The sequence below is a fragment of the Gobio gobio genome (assembly GCF_949357685.1).
Source record: "Gobio gobio genome assembly, chromosome: 4".
NCBI classification, from domain to species: domain Eukaryota; kingdom Metazoa; phylum Chordata; class Actinopteri; order Cypriniformes; family Gobionidae; genus Gobio; species Gobio gobio.
Window position 1 is genome coordinate 60,633,584 of NC_137100.1, and position 17,910 is coordinate 60,651,493.

At 41.2% G+C, this 17,910-nt stretch overlaps 1 protein-coding gene across 1 annotated transcript in view; it reads left to right on the plus strand.

The window, feature by feature from the left end:
• The first annotated feature begins 231 nt into the window (after positions 1-231).
• LOC307125448 (FYN-binding protein 1-like) overlaps positions 232-17,910 on the plus strand; it is a 34,290-nt gene continuing 16,611 nt past the window's right edge. Inside the window, exon 1 of the mRNA XM_079815297.1 lies at positions 232-283. The gene's annotated coding sequence lies outside the window, so the exon portion shown is untranslated. The remainder of the gene's footprint in view (positions 284-17,910) is intronic.

A 17,910-nucleotide genomic window follows, 5' to 3' on the forward strand; every position in this document is an offset into this window, starting at 1 on the left:
CGTTCTTCTTGAAAAGACTCCACAGACAAACTAAACCTATTTGACCATCTGACCAGAATTTGTGTTGTTTCTCGTTCTAAATGGCTGTCCAAAGTCTGAGAGTGTGGTTTTGTGCCAATATTAAACCTGCCCCCAGATCAGGGCTGTGATGCACGATAGTGAAACCCTGGTTACACCTCTTCCTTATTAAAGTAATAGAAACATGTATTTCCTTTGGGTGTATTTGTGAATCTCACCAGTTTCTGAGCCACTGTACTCCTACACGCATGTATGTGCTGGCTGGGTGAGTTTGCAGAGATGTTTCGCTGCGTTATTTAAATGAGTGTCTTTTATTTTGTGAGTGTCTTTTGCAGTTGATAGTTTAGTTCTTGATTATCTTGATTTATACTTGTGGTAGTGTAGCATAGCCTATTAGAGCAGATGCCTTAGTAGCAATTGTGAATCTGTGCTTTTTTACGTTTCTTATTACGATTGATATGTTTTATGATGTGACTGATAAGAATATAATAGTATTGCTCATATAGCTGCATTTTGAAAAAGTAGATTGCAGTATATAAACTGACTAGTGTCAAGGCGGGACCCAAAAGGCGTGAATGTACAGTTTCACAGCTTTTTTTTTTTAGTAAATGTTCTTAATGTTTTTATCTGTAGCCTGCTCAAGGAGGTTTGCTGCATTAATTATAATATTAGTGATTATTGTAATAAATAAATGTTCTTATTTTCTGGAGCCAGTGCTACCACAGTGCTAGGATGTTGTGAGTGGTTGCTAAAGTGGTCAGAGTGGCTTTTAGTGTGTAAAGGTTCTTTATTGGCATCAATGGTTCCATAAAGAACTTTTAACATCCATGGAACCTTTTTTATTCCACAAAAGGTTATTTTAAATAAAGGTTCTTTATTGGTATTGGTGGTTTCATGAAGGCCTGTTGCATAAACACAGCCACTATGTTAAGACAGTCTGGTCCAGGGGTCCTGCAAAGTTTAGCTCCAACCCCAATTAAACACACCTGAACCAGCTAATCAAGGTCTTATTTGGCATACTAGAACATAGATATACATAATAACGGCTAGATGTCTTACGGCGGAGTCTCTAACGTCATCACCGGCGGCCATCTTGTCACAGGCAGGTCTCTGTGGTACCTGATGTAAGGCGAGTGATCTGCATGAACACAAATACTCTTATCTCACTGAAATCTTGACGGATTTACAAATGGTTTGGTTTCTTACAAACGTTATTAACGTGGCTATAATTATGGATGCTTGAACAAATTATGAATATTTTTTCATAAGTATGCAGTGTCATAACTACATCTCTGACGTTTGAAAATCGTTAGAAAATTAAGCAAGTTATGGTTATTTAAAACGTGCAAGCACCCATGAAAACAATGTTACGAGTGAGTGAGCTGCCTGTGACAAGATGGCCGCCAAGTGCAGACGAGACATCTAGCCTTTATTATGTATATCTATGTACTAGAAACTTCTAGGCAGGTGTGTTGAGGCAAGTTGGAGCTAAACTCTGCAGGACAGTGGCCCTCCAGGACCGAGTTTGGACTAGCAGTTAACCAAGAGATAATCTTACTTTTCTGATTCAAATTAGACCAATCTACTTTTTTTAATGTAACTAAACAGGGCCTGGTCACTCGCTTCACGTGTTTTCTCTGATCTGATAGCTATCCGATGCATTCCAAACGAAACTGGACCTGAAGTGTAAATGCACCTGATTGTTGATACCACATATGTACATTCTTACTTCTCCCAAAATGGTAAAAAGTAAACCTGTGAGAGCATGTTATAGGCTATATGACATGTTACATTTGACAGCGCTTATATGACCATGTTACTACAGCATCACCACAGATATGACCTGCTGCAGATGAGCTGAGTATCTCTTCAGCAAACAGCGACATATGGAACTGAAAGTTGTGAAGCGCTTCGGGCAACAAAGTTGTTTAAAAGGTGCTATATAAAAAAAGCTGAAAGTTCGTGTTGTAGACGCTCTGCATGCACAACCATCTTGTGTTGTGATCTTACTAGTGCTGATGCCGCTCTCTCTCCTATTGTGGTCTGTGATCTTGAAATAATGTTTCTTTCTTCGATGTGAACTCCTCTTAATTTGTAGCGTGAGAACTGAAGATGTATATTCATTTTGCGGAGACACATTTATGTGGCCAGGTGTAAATGGATCAGTTTTAACAAATTAGATATCTAACCGATCAGTAAAAATGAAGTGAACAAAAAAAAGATAATTAACTAGTTTATGCAACTGGTCACTGTTCTCTAACTGGTTCCTATGGAAGCCCATTTTAACTCTTAAAAAGGCCAAGACCATAAAGAGAAATCAGAAAAATAATTTATTTTCCATCTTATTAGGACACAAATAATACAATTTCATGTTTTTTTTGTTTTGTTTTTTTAAACATGACCTTTTATTTTAAGCTAACACTTAACAACTTTTTTAACAAGTCCCCTCCATTTATTGTAAATGTGTGAAATATATCAACTTTTATCTGAAGGTGCGTAGATTTGCCACTGCAGGTGATCATGTTGTTTTTAAAGGCTATTGTGGTCTGTGATCTTGAAATAATGTTTCTTTCTTCGATGTGAACTCCTCTAAATTTGTAGCGTGAGAACAGAAGATGTATATTCATTTTGCGGAGACACATTTATGTGGCCAGGTGTAAATGGATCAGTTTTAACAAATTAGATAGCTAACCGGTCTAATGAAGTGACAGGTCTTAAAAAGATAATTAAAAAAAAGATAATTAACTAGTTTATGCAACTGGTCACTGTTATTTTCAAATATCTTGATCACGACGATGGCTGCTAACAGCAAAGCAGATGATTTTGTTCTATTTCAAATATCTTTGATTATTTTCCACCTTACAGTTCCCCCTTTGGCACCATTGGCCACAATCATTGAGTCCAAATGTGGCATTGTCCACAAAGATATGCTTTCTGTTGTGTGTAGATGTTATTCTTCAGACTTCTCGTCCAAACTTGTTGCAAAAGCAGCTGATCAGTTTTCAGTCTTTGTTGTCCCTGTAGCCCTGCATGAGAACTTCATCATTGATATGCAAAACGTCCATTGAATACTTCACACCTCAAGAACAGTCACTGACGATGAGAACAAACACTTGTTCCTCTTTTTGAGGCAGGACACAGGAGCGAACTTTTGCTGCAGGTATTCTGTGATTAAAAGATAATTTAGCACAACAAAGAACAAAAGCATACATGGCATTTTTCATTGGTCAGAAGTCTGATGTGGTCATATCAAAATAGTCTCTGGCAATAAGCCCTTAAATCGATATACTTAATAAAGTGGTCAAGGTTTGAGAATAAAAGAAGATTCCACAAGCTCGTACGTTGTTTCTGGGAACATTGAAATAAAATGCATTATAACAAAACAAATCATGGTTGATTTTAAGTCCCCCTTTTCATGAGGAGTATTAGCAAAATATTCAGTGTAACCAAGACTCGGAAATCAAAACTCAAAGTTCATCTAACTTTGCATTTTGGTCTGAATTTCTCAAAGGAGATGTAGCAAAAGTCAGTGCAATTGATACATGAAAAAAGATGGTACGCACCAATAAACCATATAAGAATAACAACAAATCAATCACATTAATGAAAGCATATATATATATATATATTATATATATAATAACCACTGTGTTTGTTCAGGAATCTTCCAATGTAATTAATGCAGATCTAAATATGATTAGTCATACAATAATGGGTATTCCTGTTAACTGTGTGTGTGTGTGTGTGTGTGTGTGTGTGTGTGTGTGTGTGTGTGTGTGTGTGTGTGTGTGTGTGTGTGTGTGTGTGTGTGTGTGTGTGTGTGTGTGTGTGTGTGTGTGTGTGTGTGTGTGTGTGTGTGTGTGTGTGTGTGTGTGTGTGTGTGTGTGTGTGTGTGTGTGTGTGTGTGTGTGTGTGTGTGTGTGTGTGTGTGTGTGTGTGTGTGTGTGTGTGTGTGTGTGTGTGTGTGTGTGTGTGTGTGTGTGTGTGTGTGTGTGTGTGTGTGTGTGTGTGTGTGTGTGTGTGTGGTAGCTATCTGGATCTGTTAGTGTGAAAAGATGAGCAATAGATCTTTAGTGAAGTAACACTTTTAGACTCTATGTCATCTTTGTCGTTTATGATGTGTAGTGCTCAGCCTGAATAGATTTGGTCTATTCCAGGTGATGTTGTCGTGAGTGTAGGGTGTATTCTGTGTTAATGTTTTGGAGATGGGTGGAATCTAATCAATATCAATCTGTGTTGCATAATTTAATTCCAGTTTTTTCACTGGGAGCCTGAGGTCATGTAGACATATTGTGAGGTGTGATTGACCCCATCAAATATATATAAATATATTCGCACCCATCTCTCACATCTCATCTCCAGTTTTGAGATGCAGCGGGGAGGAGGGCCTTTTGGCCGTCCGTCCTCCAAGGAATTGCAATTGTCATCCTGAGATAGAAACAAATTTAGAGAGAAACACAGTTAATTGCTGCTGTTGTTTCTGTGTATTAACACTTAAGACTGTTCTGGCAGTCGAGCCTTCACAATCTGAGACTTCATTACAATCATTTTGAGTGAAGGATGAATTGGTTTTCTATTGTCTGTGCCACATTTAACAGCACAACTCCCCTCCTTTTTGGCACTGGGAATTGAACCAATGAAAAGTATTAGAACTTGCTCAATTTAGAAATAGCAAAGGTCAGAGTTATTGAGTCCTGTTGGGATGAAGACATTTTCATGGTTTCATATGCAACTTTTTCCCCAAAATAAACGTAACAATAGCCTTTTTATTTTACCATTTATGACTCAAACATCTCCTGATGAGCATACTGACACCTTGTCCGCTCACAGTGGGTGCACCTATAAGTCTGTATCCTATTTTTCCTATTTTCTGGCGGGTCGTCTTTTCCCGCGCTGTCTGCGGATGTGACGTCACCACCGCTGCGAGAGCGAGCAGAAAATGAGAGCAGTTCTGTTTTTTGGCCACAGGTGTCAGTCGCGAGTTTAAATTTCAGAAAAAGCATATAGCCCCTTTAATGCAATTGTAATTCACACTGTAGCCAGATGGCAATTCTATGCTCCTGTTTATGGTTTACTACAGCTATATAGGAAATAGCAGAGCTTCCACTATAGGAGACAAACAAATTCAACATCGACACATGCAACTTGAAACTGCTGTACAATTCCAGTATTAAAGTTATTCCAATTCACACAAGATACATGGTCTAGAATGCGCAGCATCTACTGCCTTTATCCTAAGTGTTTCACCACTTACAGTAAAGCAATCATGTGTTTTAAAGAATAAACTTGACTAGTCTATGTGTATCTTGTAGCACAAACAACTATTATGTGTAATCAATGCGCACAATGTGTTATACAATTACAAATTTGAAAATACAAACAGGATCATTGCAATCTGGATGTTTTACTATTTAACTCATTGCTAAGAGGCTGCCAGCCCGCTCGCAAGTGAAGTTAATAGCTGAAGCCCTTGCATGAACACTGCAGTTAGCTCACTGAGAGTTTTAACTGCAAATGAGCGCTGATATTTGCCCTTAGAAAGTAATTTCCTATTTTTCTGAAAATAAGGCGGAGGTCGACCTCTTCCCAGCGACCAGCATTTTCCCTCGGCATGACCGATTTTCTGACAGGATCTGCAAAACCTGTTCTCTTTGCCATTGGGTTGTCTGCTATGTTCTCCTGGAGTTTTAGTATATTCATGACTCTCGGATGCTTGCAAATCATCTTGCATCCCCTTAAACGCTGAAATAGGCACACTTTCTTGTGCATTTTCTGAACTAAACGTTTCAGATTCATTAGAGCAAGTCCCCTCATCGAAGAAGTGAACATGCTTTTTAATCCCATTGCTGTTAAGCATTATGGGAGTCATGCACTTTTTAGCATTTAGCTTAGATTTCCATCTATTTTCTATTCTTGAGCCCCAGTCTACTATTGATTGGAACGTGCTTTTAACTGGGTCGACGCCATTTGACAAAGCCCGTTGGATTTTTACAAGTTGTAATAACGCGTCATGATCTCGATCTGCATTTTCTAATCCTGAGTGTTCTCTGTACGTTACCCATAACCGTTCAGCGTATGTCTCAAATGTTTCATCACTCGCCTGTTTGATTTCTTGTATTTTGCTCCAATCTGCGTGTGTCGGTCCCCTCATTTCTAAAAATGCCTGTTTTAGTCGTTCATATATGTCTTCGTCTGTTTCGTCACGGATTCTGTCTATTATGCTGCCAGATTTCATGCCTTCGGTTAGTTTTGGTCTGAGCTCTTCAGGGAGAGTGAGAAGTGCTATTTGCCACACGTCCCTAACTTCAAGTTTATACACCGTGGCCTGTAACATCAATGTTTCCCAGTAGGGTTGAAACGGCCCTTTTCTTGGCATTACTCCAACGACTTGTTTGTGTCTAGAACATTCTTCGCAGGTTAACGGGCGGCTGATCGTTGTGATGTCGTCGTTCGCATTAGTCATAGTTTTAAGCACGGCGACCTTAACTGATTTCTTCGGTGTGTCGTTATATTTTGTGCGAGTCTTTATCGGGCTTCGTTGTTTTGGTTGTTCAGGCATTAACACAGGGGCTCGGTTACGAGTTTCTCTCTGTGGCCTGTATCCTAACGCAGCATCATCGTCATCACTATCATTTGGCTTTGCTGGTTCAAAAATTTCATCCAGTGCTGCTTGTTTTACTGCGGCCACTGGAAATCTTGCATTATCACAACAATCTTCGAGAGCAGATATGTAATTATTGCCGGTTTTAAGTTTTCCTTGTAGCTGATACATTTTTGTTGCCATTTCTTCACGCTGTCTAGCCCACTCTAGTTGCTCGTATGCGACCGATTCGACTTTTGCGCTTAACTTTTGTATTTCGTCAGATCGCAATCTTTCAATTTCTTTGATATTTGCTTTCGTTCGTTCTCGGCCATTGTCTTGAGATCGTTACGACGAAGCAAATAAACAATTACAGCGGGGATTTTCTTGTATTTTGATTCAGATTTTAGTTGTGCGCCCATAGCAGAATACCAGGATATAATTTCGTTGTTACTCCATTTCAGGTTCAATCCTTTATCGCTTAATTGAATGAGGAGATCTTGTAATTGTACGCCTAAGATTGCCTTAATTTCCTCATTTTCCTCTAAGAATTAGAAGTGAAACATGACTTTTCAGGGAAATAACAGCAGCAGTGCACTGCTGTTATTTCCCTGAAAAGTCATGTTTCACGTCTAATTCTTACACAATATCGGATTTCTACGGTTCCGATCTATAGTGGGCATACCGACCCGTTCTAGATATGTGTCTATATGTGTGAGTTGCAAATAAACTTTCCCTCAACAAGTGAGTCAATTTCAAATATCTTGATCACGACGATGGCTGCTAATAGCAAAGCAGATGATTTTGTTCTATTTCAAATATCTTTGATTATTTTCCACCTTACAAGAGAAATCAGAATTTTTTTTTATTTTCCATCCATCTTATTAGGACACAAATAATACAATTTCAAGGTTTTTTTTTGTTTTGTTTTTTTAAACATGACCTTTTATTTTTAGCTAATGCTTAACAACAACTTTTTTAACAAGTCCCCTCCATTTATTGTAAATATGTGAAATATATCAACTTTTTTCATTTATGTTGTTTTGAAATGCTGCCCATGAGCTAAAAAAAGAACGTATGAACAAAGTCACCAGGGATCCGTTCTTCGTACCTCTCTTAATACATCTGAGATGATTTGACAGATCCCAGATTTACATTTACATTTAGTCATTTAGAAGACGCTTTTATCCAAAGCGACTTACAAATGAGGGCAATAGAAGCAACTAGAACAGTCAAGGGCAACAATATGCAAGTGCTGTAACAAGCAGTGTTGGGCACGTTACTTTAAAAAAGTAATTAGTTATAGTTACTAGTTACTTCTTACAAATAGTAACTGAGTTAGTAACTGAGTTACATCATTATAAAAGTAACTAATTACCAGGGAAAGTAATTACTGCGTTACTTTTTTTTTTCTTTCCAAATGTTCAAATATGTCAAATAACTTGGATGCCCCCAATATTAGATATGTTAAATGAATGAATTGGACACTAAATAGAATAAATTATTATTATAAAACATTGTACATTAATGTGCACTATTGTAATGTTGCTGTGGGACAATGTGAGAGACAAATATTGTGTAAATATTATCAGTACTATACTTTCCTTTGGTAGTGGGGCTCACGTTATCACCTGGGTTTTTAGCCACTAATTTTGTGGCATATGATGATGTGAGGCGCTTCAGAATCACTTGCCACCGCGTGGAGAGACTCTTTCTTCCTGGGCATAAGTTGCACGTTACTTAATATTCTTACCTTTCACCTCAACGAGGGAAAGTAGCGTTTATACTTCCAGTTTGCGGAAGCTACCTTTGAAGTCGTTAGACCATCGCTGAATGTGCATATGCGTGTGCGTCATAGGTGTGTGTGTGTGTGTGTGTGTGTGTGTGTGTGTGTCTGTGAACCATAGACCGTGAAAAAAATAGGTGTGAACTCAACCTATCAACTTCAACCTTGTCTCCCACCCACCAATCATCATCAGTTATGTGTACCACCCGCACCCACCCCCCAACACGCATGGCTGATGCGCGCGCACACGCACACACACACGTTGCAGGTCCGACTGACAGAGAGCCTGTTCGGATGAAAAGCGCTTCAGTGAGCTCAATTATAGTAACGCGACTAACGCCGCATTTTTTTTCCTCAGTAACGCTAACGGCGTTGTAACGGGAGAAACAGTAATTCGTTTGATTACTCGTTACTAAAAAAAATAATTCCGTTAGTAACGCCGTTTATCTGTAACGCCGTTATTCCCATCACTGGTAACAAGTCTCAGTTAATCTAGCACAGAACAGATTTTTTTTTTTTTTTTTGTAAATAAATTAGACAGACAGAAAATGAATAGAATGATAAGTGCTATTCTTGATTGGTCAGGTGCTGCTGGAAGAGATGTGTCTTTAGATGTTTTTTTGAAAATGTCTACGGACTCGGCCGCACGAATTGAGATAGGCAGGTCATTCCACCAAGTGGGGGCGGTCCAGGAAAAGGTCCGTGACAGCGATTTCATGCCTCTCTGGTATGGCACCACAAGGCGTCGTTCACTGGCAGAACGTAAGTTCCTGGAGGGTGTGTAAATCTGAACAAGCGAGTTTAGGTATATTGGTGCAGAGCCAGTGGTTGCTTTGAAGGCGAGGAGCAGTGCCTTGAATTTGATGCGAGCGGCTATTGGCAGCCAGTGCAGACTGATGAAGAGAGGCGTGACGTGTGCTCTCTTCGTCTCGTTAAAGACCAACCTCGCCGCTGCATTCTGGATCAGCTGCAAGGGTTTGATAGTGCATGCCGGAAGGCCCGCTAGAAGAGCATTACAGTAGTCCAGTCTGGAGAGAACAAGAGCTTGGACCAGGAGTTGATCTTCTAATCGTGATAACTCTTCAATCGAATTTGCGGATTGGATTAAAATATCTGGATTAAGTTGTCTAAGATTACTGCGCGTTCCTGTGTTTACTGAAAAGGGCTGACGTATCAATACTCGAAACGTTAGGTTACTTGCGTAACCCCGGTTCTCTGAGAACAGAGCGAGGTATCTCTTATATGGGAACACCCCCAGGTGTGATAGACTATGGAAGCACCAATTACACCACGTCTGTCCGAAGGATGGTTTAATCACAGCTCATACAAGGAGCCCACCCCCTCCCCATATATATGGCTGTGATCCCCAAGAACGGCATTCTGAGCATGCTCTTCCCCCGTGTTATGCGAGTAGGGAAGCTTGGTGAGATACCTCGCTCTGTTCTCAGAAAACCGGGGTTACGCAAGTAACCTAACGTTCTCTTTCAAACAATCGCTCGGTATCTCACATATGGGAATGATATAGCCCACTCCCGAAACGCATGCTTTCCGAAGCCGCTGAACAGACCCAGCAAGAACGAAAGTTGACCTTTCAATTCTCCAAAGAGCCAACATTGAGAACTGCATGAGCCATAGAAGGCGCAGTGACATCCAGACGGTAAAATCTGATAAATGTATGACGCACACACACACGTTGCAGGTCCGACTGACAGAGAGCCTGTTCGGATGAAAAGCGCTTCAGTGAGCTCAATTATAGTAACGCGACTAACGCCGCATTTTTTTTCCTCAGTAACGCTAACGGCGTTGTAACGGGAGAAACAGTAATTCGTTTGATTACTCGTTACTAAACGAAAGTTGACCTTTCAATTCTCCAAAGAGCCAACATTGAGAACTGCATGAGCCATAGAAGGCGCAGTGACATCCAGACGGTAAAATCTGATAAATGTATGACGCACACACACACGTTGCAGGTCCGACTGACAGAGAGCCTGTTCGGATGAAAAGCGCTTCAGTGAGCTCAATTATAGTAACGCGAAAGTTGACCTTTCAATTCTCCAAAGAGCCAACATTGAGAACTGCATGAGCCATAGAAGGCGCAGTGACATCCAGACGGTAAAATCTGATAAATGTATGACGCACACACACACGTTGCAGGTACACACACACGTTGCAGGCTTTTCATCCGAGGGGAAGCCCAGCTTGCAGCTGCACAAATATCTCTTACCGAAATCCCCTTAAACAACGCCCAAGACGTAACTATACCTCTTGTAGAATGAGCCTTTAAACCCGCTGGGGAATTAAGGCCCATAGACGTATAGGCCAATTCAATCGCCTCCACCATCCAATGGGAAAGGCGCTGTGAGGAGATCGGCTTACCCTTACATTAAGTGGCCCAAGAAACGAATAACTGATCATTCTTCCTGAATGATCGTGTCCTGTTTACGTAATAGCGTAACGCTCGTACCGGACACAAAGTGCAATTTCCGCTCCTCCTCCGAAGAAAAAGGAGGGGGGTAAAAGGCACGCAACTCCAAAGCGGAGCAGTTATAAGCTGAATCACTGACTTTGGGAACGAAGGCCGGGTTAGGCAACAACGTAACCTTGCCGTCCCCCGCGCTAAAATTCAGACATGTCCGATGAACCGACAAGGCATGTAACTCACCCACTCGCTTAGCTGAGACTAAAGCAAGTAGCAAGATCGTTTTCAGAGATAGCTTAATATCAACACTCTCCAGAGGTTCAAATGGAGCCTGAGTTAAAGCATTCAGAACCAAGGATAAATCCCATGACGGGACCAGGCGCTTAGACACTGGTCTCAGACGCTTCACTCCCTTCATAAAACGGCATACCAGGGGGTGCCGTCCCACTGAAACTCCCTCGAAGCCTACGTGACAGACCGAGATGGCAGCCAGGTAAACTTTAATAGTAGAAAACGCTCTCTCGTTGTCCATTAAGCTTTGTAAAAAGTAGAGTACATCACTCACCGCGCACTGAAAAGGAATAACTCCTTTACGCGTACACCATTCCTCAAACACATGCCATTTAAGGTCATACAGAGAGCGCGTTGATGGAGCTCTAGCGCTCTGAATAGTGTTTATAACCTCTTGCGGGAGCCCGAGTGCGTTTTAAATTTAACCCTTCACGGGCCAGACCCAAAGATCGACTTGTTCTGGGTGTGGGTGAAATATCTGCCCCCTCCCCCCGCTTGTGATAGCAGGTCTTGGAGCAACAGAAGCGGCCAGGGCTCTCCCTGAAGGAGCTGGACAATCTGCCAGCCACGGCCTCCCCGGGCCAACGAGGGGCTATCAGCAGGAGAGATAATCCGTTTTCTCTTACTCTGTCCAGGGTGGGAGAAATTAGACTCAGCGGTGGGAAGGCGTATAGCAACACTTTTGGCCACGGGTGTGCCAGTGCATCCACACCCAAAGGCGCATTTTCGTCCCTAAGAGAGAAATACAGCGGACACTTTGCATTTGCCTGCGAGGCGAAGAGATCTACGGCAGCCTTGCCGTACATCCCCCAAATCTGATCCACCACCTGCGGGTGGAGCACCCATTCTCCGTACAACGGGTTGCCCCTTGAAAGCAGATCCGCCCCCACATTCAGGACCCCTGGTACATGCGTCGCGCGCAGCGAGCTGAAGTGCGCAGCGAGCTGAACTGCGCAGCGCCCCAGACAATCAGTTTGCGAGCAAGACTGTGCAATTGCAACGATCTCGTTCCCCCTTGGCGATTGATATATGCCACCACCGTCGTGTTGTCTGTCCTGACCAGAACATGAAACCCCTCCAAGAATGGGAGAAAATGTTTCAGGGCCAGAAAGACTGCCATCAACTCCAACATATTTATGTGAAGTTCACGAAGCTGGGGAGTCCTGCGACCGTTTACCGATCTGCCCTGGAAAACTGCTCCCCAGCCTGACAGGGATGCATCCGTTGTCACTACTTTTCTCAGCGACACGCTCCCCAAGGGAACCCCTTCCTGGAATAAACAGGGATCTCTCCACTGACGAAGAGCCGTCACGCAATCCACGAGCATTCTCACTCTGCGTGCGAGGTGCTGCTGAGGACACAGTCGCCTCGCTGCTACCCATCGCTGGAAGTCTCTCATTTTTAGCAAGCCCAGCGGGACCACGGACAGCGACGAAGCCATCATGCCCAAGAGGCGGAGACAAGTTCTGAACGATACCAAGTTTCCCTGGGCAAGGCACTGATAAAACGCCATTATCCTCCTTTCCGAGAGCATGGCGCGGTATGCCACAGAGTCTATTCGCAAGCCCAGATACTCTATTGTCTGAGATGGAATCAACTGACTTTTGGTCTCGTTGATTCTGAACCCCAGATTCGTCAGATGAGACGTGAGCATTTCTGTGTCCCGCTCCGCGCGCTCCCGCGAGTGAGCGCAAATCAGATAATCGTTCAGATAGGCCGATATTCTGACCCCCTTTTGTCTCAGTGGAGATAACGCTGTCTCTATGCACCTGCTGAAGACGTGAGGAGCAAGGCTGAGCCCAAACGGAAGAGTAACAAAATCGTACGCTTCGCTCCGAAAGGAGAACCTGAGATATTTCCTGTGCGCGGGATAGATACTTATATGAAAATAACTCAAGTGCTTGTTTAGAGCACGCAGGTCCATTATCGGGCGCAAACCCCCGTCTTTCTTTGGAATTAGAAAATAACGGGAGTAATAGCCTTTCTGAGTTTCCCCCTCTGGAACTCATAGCTCTTTTCTCTAAGAGGGAGGATATCTCCGTTTCCAACACACAAGCTGAATCCCCACTTGCTACAGTTGCTAAGATCCCGTTGAACGGGGGGTGGTTTTACAGCGAACTGAAGCCTGTAACCCTTGGTTACCGTCGTGAGGACCCACGGATGCGCGGAACACTCCCTCCAAGCCCCCTGAGAAAGAGCCAGCGGGTTCAGCTGAACCAGTTCCATAGATGGATTAATAGCGCCATCTAGCGGACTGAGAGAAAAACGGCCGGGGTCTGAGGCCGGAATGGTCCGAAACTTGGTGACTTTATTGGTACTTGGTATATGAACACCCAAAAAAATTGGAGACAGGATTTGAAAAGTCTAAGTGGTCGTTAAAAAATAGTCACACTCAGGACCTTCGGGTCAAAAATGACCCCCCATAGGAAATGAATGGGAAATTGGCAAAAAGTGAAAATACAGAGTTTTTTTGTGCATACAATCTGCAAATCAGCCAGGATGCAGAAAAAAGGACTCAACAGTGAAGGGGTGAATCTCTAAAACATCAAGAGTGCAAAACAGACAAAAAAACTCACACACACACACACACACAAAAACACAATTAGCTTTTGGAATGGCACGCGTTAATTTGTGTGCGCGTGTGTTTTTGTGTGTATAAGTGTGTGTGTGTGTGTTTGTGTTTTTTTTGTCTGTTTTGCACTCTTGATGTTTTAGAGATTCACCCCTTCACTGTTGAGTCCTTTTTTTCTGCATCCTGGCTGATTTGTAGATTGTATGCACAAAGAAAATTAATTTCCCATTCATTTCCTATGGGGGTCATTTTTGACCCGAAGGTCCCGAGTGTGACTATTTTTTTTTACAACCACTTAGACTTTTCAAATCCTGTCCCCATTTTTTTTGGGTGTTCATATATCAAGTGCCAATAAAGTCACCAAGTTTCGGACCATTCCGATGAAGCTACAATTATTTTTTTTATTTTATAAAACGCAAGATCCACTATAGTGGTAAAAATGTGTTATTGCGTGATAAAAATGCTCAATGTGTCCACTGGATGGCACCGATCTCATTAAAAAAGATTGCTTTCATGAGGCCTAGGCTTGACTCTAAAATGAAATAAAGCTTTAATAAAAATAAATGTTTTTATATATATATATATATATATAGTTTTATTATATTCAATGGGAAAAAATGGGTCATAATTATTGCATAAATATGAATTATAAATCATAAAATTATCTCAAAACACCAAAAAAGAAAATCCCGCCCTCCGGATCATTTTTTACCCAAAGGTCCTGAGTGTGACCCATAAATGAAGAACCCCAGAGGGTTAACTAAATAAGAGAGATCATACAAAATGCATGTTATTTTTATTTAGTACTGTCCTGAATAAGATATTTTACATAAAAAAATATTTACATATAGTCCACAAGACAAAAAAATAGCTGAATTTATTAAAATAACCCCGTTCAAAAGTTTATGAACCATTGATTCTCAGTGCTGTGTGTCGTTCCCTGGATGATCCACGGCTGTGTTTTTGTTTTGTGATGGTTGTTCTTGAGTCTCTTGTTTGTCCTGAGCAGTTAAACTGCCCAATGTTCTTATTGAATTTGAAGATCAAGGTAAATTGTACTCAATTTGTCTTCTGGGAAACATGTAAGTATCTTCTGTTGCTTCTGAAGGGCACTACTAATAAAAAAAAATAAAAAAATAAAAATAAAAAAAATATATATATATATATATATACAGTGAGGAAAATAAGTATTTGAACACCCTGCTATTTTGCAAGTTCTCCCACTTAGAAATCATGGAGGGGTCTGAAATTGTTATCGTTGGTGCATGTCCACTGTGAGAGACATAATTAAAAAAAAAAAAATCCAGAAATCACAATGTATGATTTGGATTTGCCTTTGTTTGCAATTACAGAGGTCAAATGTTTCCTGTAGTTTCTCACCAGGTTTGCACACACTGCAGGAGGGATTTTGGCCCACTCCTCCACACAGATCTTCTCTAGATCAGTCAGGTTTCTGGCCTGTCGCTGAGAAACACTGAGTTTGAGCTCCCTCCAAAGATTCTCTATTGGGTTTAGGTCTGGAGACTGGCTAGGCCACGCCAGAACCTTGATATGCTTCTTACAGAGCCACTCCTCGGTTATCCTGGCTGTGCGCTTCGGGTCATTGTCATGTTGGAAGACCCAGCCTCGACCCATCTTCAATGGTCTAACTGAGGGAAGGGATTTTGTTCCCCAAAATCTCGCAATACATGGCCCCGGTCATCCTCTCCTTAATACAGTGCAGTCGCCCTGTCCCATGTGCAGAAAAACACCCCCAAAGCATGATGCTACCACCCCCGTGCTTAACAGTAGGGATGGTGTTCCTGGGATGGTACTCATCATCATTCTTCTTTCTCCAAACACGTTTAGTGGAATTATGACCAAAAAGTTCTATTTTGGTCTCATCTGACCACATGACTTTCTCCCATGACTCCTCTGGATCATCCAAATGGTCATTGGCAAACTTAAGACGGGCCTGGACATGTGCTGGTTTAAGCAGGGGAACCTTCCGTGCCATGCATGATTTCAAACCATGATGTCTTAGTGTATTACCAACAGTAACCTTGGAAACGGTGGTCCCAGCTCTTTTCAGGTCATTGACCAGCTCCTCCCATGTAGTTCTGGGCTGATTTCTCACCTTTCTTAGGATCATTGAGACCCCACGAGGTGAGATCTTGCATGGAGCCCCAGTCCGAGGGAGATTGACAGTCATGTTTAGCTTCTTCCATTTTCTAATGATTGCTCCAACAGTGGACCTTTTTTCACCAAGCTGCTTGGCAATTTCCCCGTAGCCCTTTCCAGCCTTGTGGAGGTGTACAATTTTGTCTCTAGTGTCTTTGGACAGCTCTTTGGTCTTGGCCATGTTAGTAGTTGGATTCTTACTGATTCTATGGGGTGGACAGGTGTCTTTATGCAGCTAACGACCTCAAACAGGTGCATCTAATTTAGGATAATAAATGGAGTGCGGGTGGACATTTTAAAGGCGGACTAACAGCTCTTTGAGGGTCAGAATTCTAGCTGATAGACAGGTGTTCAAATACTTATTTGCAGCTGTATCATACAAAGAAATAGTTTAAAAAATCATACATTGTGATTTCTGGATTTTTTTTTTTAGATTATGTCTCTCACAGTGGACATGCACCTGCGATGACAATTTCAGACCCCTCCATGATTTCTAAGTGGGAGAACTTGCAAAATAGCAGGGTGTTCAAATACTTACTTTCCTCACTGTATATATATATATATATATAAACCAAAATAAGAAAAATCTTCATCCTGTTCAAAAGTTTTCACCCCCGCACTCTTAATGCATTGTTTCCTTCTGGAGCATCAGTGAATCTTTGAACCTTTTTTTTAATAGTTGTGTTTGAGTCCCTCAATTGTCCTCAATGTGAAAAGATGGATTTCAAAATCATACAGTCATTGCTGGAGAGGGTTCAAATATGCAAAATATGCTGGAAAACTGAAGAATGTGTAGGACCTGGAGGATTTTTCTGAAGAACATTGGCCAGTTTAACTACTCAAGACAAACAAGAGACTGAAGAACAACCATCACAAAACAAAAACACAGCCGTGGATCATCCAGGGAACGACACACAGTATTGAGAATCAATGGTTCATAAACTTTTGAACGGGGTTATTTTAATAAATTCAGCTATTTTTTTGTATGTAATGTAAATTATGTAAAATATCTTATTCAGGACAGTACTAAATAAAAAATTATGCATTTTGTATGATCCCTCTTATTTAGTTAAAATTATTCTCATTTTCACAGATTCTGCAAGTGGTTCACATACTTTTTCTTGCAACCGTAAATAATTATGGGGATAAGAGATATTGATTTGAGATGAAACCGTTTTAAATCTTACCTGTTTGTTATCTTATCCTTTACAGTGTATGAAACAAGAGAGAGCGAGTCCGCAATACCACATGACATTGCAACAACAATGAGTTTCGGGGAATAATTAATTCAACTGGTATAAATATTCATGAGTCTATGAATATGATTTGCTTGTTGTACAGACAATATTAACGTAAAATGGAACCTTTAATCATATAAAAGTAACCTTTATCCAAATTGATTTCTTCATCAATTATCAATCTTACAAACCTTAAGAAACATTAATCTACTTGATCAGGACATAATATTTCTTATGTTTGTACAATTTGTACTACTGAAGTAGTAATACAGGAAAATCAAGCTTAAATGGGTAGCTAAAATCTTACGTCTCATTGACTTCGATATTTGTGAGCAAACAATACGGATTCAATTTAATGCAATTATTGGGTTTTAATAAAACAACTACAGAATACAAAGCTACAAGTCACACGGGGGTAAATATGCATATATATGTAGGAGAAAACAAACGATATGGTACAAAAAAGGAAAAATCAAACTTAACGAATAAAATCAAAGGGAAAAGAATGATGGAAAGAGAGAATTAACGAGGGAGAGAGAGAGGAGAGAGAGAGAGAGAGAGAGAGAGAGAGAGAGAGAGACAGAGAGAGAGAGGCAGCTTCACAGCAATTTCGCAAGAGCCCTCAAGAAATTCACAATTCCGTGAATCAGGAATAATTCAGACAACCTTTTACAAGCAGTTTGATTGTGAAATAGAATACTTGCATTATGACTTCTCGTGTAAGTGTCTGAGTTCGAATCGTCGGGGAAGTTCGCTAAGGATTTGTGGGTCCCAGGAGAATTTCTTTGAAGTTCAGGAAAGTCGCTCCAGAAGTCTGCCGGTTTCTCTCTCCGTGGCCAAAGGGGT